The following is a 6054-nucleotide window of genomic DNA, read 5'->3' on the forward strand; positions in this document are numbered from 1 at the left end:
GGTAGGTTTTTTTCCGTACGTTGACGGGAATGCCCTCTACACATTTCCATTTTACAGCAGTATCCCGAATAATTCCTTTCCACTCTTGGCTTCCTCGTCACCGACGGCGACGGGCACAGATGATAGAACGCCAGGGCAATCGAAAAGGCTCGTTACACGAGGCTTCACCAATAGTATAACACCACGTGTAGCACTTGTCCCTGATAATTTTATTAAAAACTAATATTTAAATCAATAAATTTTATGATCTGATGCTTTATCACGTGATTGCAATCATGTAATCCATATATTAAAAAAATAAATTTTGTTACGTCACGAAGGATGAATGAGTTTATTTTAATTATTATCTCAATTATTTTTTTATATTATTTAATATTAATATTTTATATTTTTTAATATTAAATATTAAAACAAATAGTTATCATATAATAAAAGAATAAGATCCATTATAAATTAATAAAAATAACATTAAAGCCACAAGCTCTTATTATCAATCTAAAAAGATATACATTACTATTACAATCTAGTATACAAAACTCTAATATACAAATTCCTAAATAAATCAATTGAAATCAAATTACATTTCCAAATGAATGGCAATTAGAAAATATTATCTCATTACCTAAGATAACAAATAATTCTAAATATGATCTTGAATATATAGATCAAAAAACAGACAGAATAGTTCAAATAGCTTTTCAACCTTTTAGAATATCATTTTCACATTATTCTTCTCCAGCATCCTCTAGTTATCAGACACTCAGATCTGCATTTACATCAATCTCTCGAAATAAATCTCAAAATTTTGATACTAGATCCCAGAATCTTGACACACCGATTCGGACAATTATTCCTGTAAATATTATTGATACACCAGTATATACTGTTAGTCATCTTAATAAAGTATCAACCTCTCATAATCCTAAAAAAGAACCTGAACCTTCTTCCCCAACGTACTCATAAGAAGTTGAATATGATGCCCAAATATATACTCTGAATAAAGAATACTTTAAAATCAACAAGGAATGTCTTAAACAATATTATATGAAAGAGAAAAATAGTCACAAAAGAATAATATTTTTCTCAACTTTTACAAAATTAGAAAGAGATTATATTCAAGAAAAATATTATGAGAATTTAGAAAAAATACAGACTAATATACATTTCTTTACATGATTTGAGATATATAAATCCAATCGATTATCTACTATAAACAGAACTACTAACCAATGAATTAAAGGAGAAAATAACAAAACTATTTATTAGGAATATCTCCCTCTTGAAGTTATCAAGTTCAATTAAATAAACACTCAAATTTTAGCCTCACCAATAAAAAGACATAATATTACAAATCTTGATAAAAATCTTGATAATATAATTCAACAAAATAATTATACCAATTTATATTTAAAAACTATGGATAAACAATTAGAAATAATTGAAACTCAAATATCTCGTATAAAACCCACTATTAAAGAAGAAAAAAAAACCCCTTTGTTTGTTCCCAACGAGATTCAATCTCATTTAAAAACTATTTTTTCTAAAAGCAGAAATGATTTATCAAAACAAATCTCTAATAAATTATAAAAATTAACTATTACTAATTATGCGTCTACCTCAAAACAACCTTATATTAATGTATTAAGTAAGACAGACTCACATGTATTATTTGACTCTGAAATTAGTAATATTGAAAATCAATTTAAAAATTTAGATCTACAAATAAATAAGATTTGAGGAGATCATGTTAATAGTTTTTCAGTTAGAGATTCTAAAACATCATGTTTCCATTACTCGAAATTGGTATCCTAGGCCCACTCCGCCGGATATGTAATTCGAGGAAAGAGAACATATAGTAAGATCTGCTTTTGCACCAGATGTATTATATGAATGGAATATAGATGAATTATTTGAGTATGAAATATTAAATCATTTCCAATAAATGATTATGGTTGCCAACGTCTATAAAAGTAATAGAAAGACTGATCATCAAGTAGCACACATTATTATCACAGGATTTACTGGCTAATTAAAAGGTCGGTGGGATCACTATCTTTCATACAAACAAATGTCACAGATATTAAATGCTTATAAATATGATGAAAACATGCAAATGATTAAAACTGAAAATGATTTACCTATAGAAGATGTTGTAAACACATTAATATATGTATTAACTAAACACTTTGTTGGTGATCTTGTTCAATTCAAATAAAGAACTAGTGATTTATTGATTAACTTAAAATGCCTACAATTATCTTATTTCCAGGTGTAAGCATATATACTCTATTTATAAATAAATAAATAATAGATAAATATATAAATCTATAATATACATTAAAAAAATTATTTTTTAATAATAAATTTTATTATTTTAAAGAAACATACGAGATTTTAAATTTATGCGTAATCGCTTTGAAAAAAATGAATAAAACATGGGACCCACATAAAAAAAATTAATTTTTTAATAGTGGATGATACTCTTTTTCAAAGCGATTACACGACGGTTACGCACTTCACGGTTGTATGTAGAATTACTCTTATATAAAACATGATTTTGTATAAAAAATAATTGTTGGATTTTTATTTGTAAATAAACAATATCATTAAATAATAATCATAGTATATTATCTCTCGTAATAATAACGATATGGAAAACATATTTCTCACCTCCAGTTGCATCACGCCTATTTTTTGTATTCAAATCATCAAAATTGACACATCACACCTTTAATAATAAGGAATTTATACATTACATCCTTGTATAATTTTAATCATTAAGGTAAATAAAAATAAATAAGGTGATGCAGGATTGATGATCGAATATCAATAAAAAGTGAACGGAGAGAAATCTTAATATTTCTATAGCTTAAATGTTTACTGTACTATCAAAGTCTTTTAAATCAATTGACAATATATTGATTTCTCACTACGATAACTAAGGATGGAATCTCTTATCTTATCAATATACTCTTAAAGGGAAGGAAGCAACTGCGTAATTAACTGTGTAGTAGTATTTGTTAAGAATATTTTTATTGAATTAGTTAAAGTTAAAATATATTTTTTATGAATATAAGATGAATTTGACTTTTAGTTATTCCATTTACATAAATATTTATATTAAAATAGTTATTTTTTTATTATGAATTTAATTTTAACTATTTACATAAAATATTCACATTAGATTATTCAGTTGTTTATTATATAGTAATGAGTAATTAATAATTAAAAAAATATTTAATTTTTTTAATTATTAATTTAATTTATTTTATCATATTTTAAAAAAATATTCAATGGACAATACAATTACATGAAATCAGATGGTCAATGGATAAAAGAAATGGACAAAGTCATTGATGAAGACTTCGGGAAAGAGAAACAAATGATATAAAATAGATTTGATGAATAAATAGTATCTTTTAAATTTAAAAATTATTTTAAAAGTTACTATAGAATATAGTTATATATTTTATAATTTAGTAGTTAAATTTATATTAAATTTAATTTTTAACTAATTCAATCAAAATGCTGTATAATGTACTAAGACTGTAAATTCTCGAGGTTGTGAATGCATCGAAACTTGTGGCAATCAAGTTATTCTCCCATGCAGGCTGTAAATCACTAGTGAATTCTGAATCGCTAAATAAAAATCTATTTTTTTTCTGAAGAAATCATGAACGTGAGGTGAGGTATGGATGCCCATGATTAATTATTTTTTTGACGAGTACTGCTACGAATTTCAAATTTAAAATAAAAAAATATTTTAAATAGTATAATTTATTTTATTTTATTTCATATATTTTTTTAATCCTGATAAACATTTTTAAAAAATAAAAAATTTATAACATCATTAAATTTTTTTTTAATCATTCAATAAAAAGAAAAATCTCATTCGAGACATTTTTTGAGTCTTGAATTCAAGATCTAAAATATTTCTCTTATTTGATTATATCTTTTAAGTGTAATGCTAGCGGACCGCCGTGTCGTTAGTGCATTTAAAATTTGTTTAATTATTAAAAAAATAAAAAATATATAATTTTATTAATTAATAATTAATTTTTTAATCATTAAATAAAAAAAACTATAATTAAAATAATCGAACAATAATTTGAAACAGTAATTTTGAGAGACTTCTCTAGTATTTTATGATTTTTAATGTAGTGCTTATCTGCAAGATATCAGTCAATTCTTTATTTTTTATTTTTAGATGGCAGCGAGATACTTTAACTTGTATTATTTTTTAATAAATAATATTTAAGTTTTACGATATATAAATTTTACCAATTATTTTTAAAAAAAAGAACAAATATATATTTTATATAAAAATTTACTTTTTTTTAACGATTAACCCAACCTTTTTTTAAAAATTAATATACAAAATTTACATTATCTATATTTAACATTACTCATTTTTCTTTACTTTTTTTTTATTTATTTTTTATTTATTTATTTATTATGGGTAGGACCCTCAATTATGTTTAGAGTAAGATCAATCCCTCCTTCAATAATTGATGTCAACTGAAATGGCTAACAATGTGATCATATATTATATTTTTTATTCTTTGATTGGTGTGTTTCGTGTGCTGGTTGCCTTCTGTATTCAGCAAAGACCACGTGTAAACTAATGTGATGTTATCAGTGACGAAAAAAAAAAAATATTATAAAAAAATCACCGCAATCGACCTACTCGGTGCAATGAAATAAAATAATAAAATGAATTAAAATATAAATTGAAAATTTAATAAAATATTAGTTTTTTAATATTATTATTTTAAAATTTAAAAAAATTAAATTGATTATTATATTTTATGTAAGAATTTAAAAAAATTATAAATATAAGATAAAATACTTACACTATCTAAACGAGACTTAAAATATGCAAAATACAATTATGTATTTTGCACACTCATTTAAAACAAATTAAACTCTATAATTAAAAAATTAATTTTTTCACGTAAATTTTATATTTATTCAATTTTTTTAAAATAAGGTAACGCTTATATATTATATGACTGTAAATATTATTTATCGACGTATTAATATAAGATAATATTTTATCCTATAAATAATAATTTATATTTCAATAATGTTTTAATAAATATATTTGTTATCGTATGTTCTTGTTCGTAAGCGCGCCTATATTGACCCTCAAACCAGCTTTCAAATTATAATCTGACTATTCTGAACAAAAAAAAATTAAAATTTGAATACAGTGTAATCCGTCTGATTTAGTATGAGGGAATTACATATCGAAAATTTTGATCTAACATTTTTGCTGGATGAGATCGTTAGTTATCGGTCCAGTCGATCTATTAACATTTTTTCTTCTTTTTTATTTTATTAACAAAAAAATTAATCAAATTAGTAAAATTAAAATTAAGTAAAATCTTTAATATTTTATATAAAGTTAATGAATATTAAATAATTTCATTATATATAAGGTTAATGATAATCCGTTTGAAAATTACATAATTAACTTATATAACTACTATATAAAATAATATATTATATATATATAATAAATAGTTAAATATATATATATGAGTAATGCTATATCATACTCTACTGTACATCACACTCTCCACACATTTTGCATAGTTTTTTTCACCCCAGCACGTTAGGTGTGCTGGGGCTGCTTCACACAGTAGATTTTTCTCAAATGAATTTTTTAAAAATATGACTTTTAAAAAAGTACAATGAATTGAGAAATCGTATAAAAAAATCAATAAAAGATAAACTAAGAATAAGAAAATAATATTTATATAAATCGGATTAAAATTAAATTAAGAGAGAGACCTATGATACTGTGTTAAAGATGCAAGTTGCTATAAAATAGAGAAAAATGACATTATTAACTAAAAACTTAGGAAATGCCTAGGTTACGCAGCTCTTTTAAATAAAAAAGAAAATCACGACTTGAAAAAATTAAAAAAAAATATATATATTTTTTTAAATCAAGAAAATATCTTTTAGAATATAGATTTTCCTCCTCTTATTTTTTTTAATCTATAGTTTTTCAACTTTTTTTTCACTTGAAAAGGAAAGATAAAATGG

Source organism: Juglans regia, chromosome 11 (assembly GCF_001411555.2).
Source record: "Juglans regia cultivar Chandler chromosome 11, Walnut 2.0, whole genome shotgun sequence".
NCBI lineage: Eukaryota > Viridiplantae > Streptophyta > Magnoliopsida > Fagales > Juglandaceae > Juglans > Juglans regia.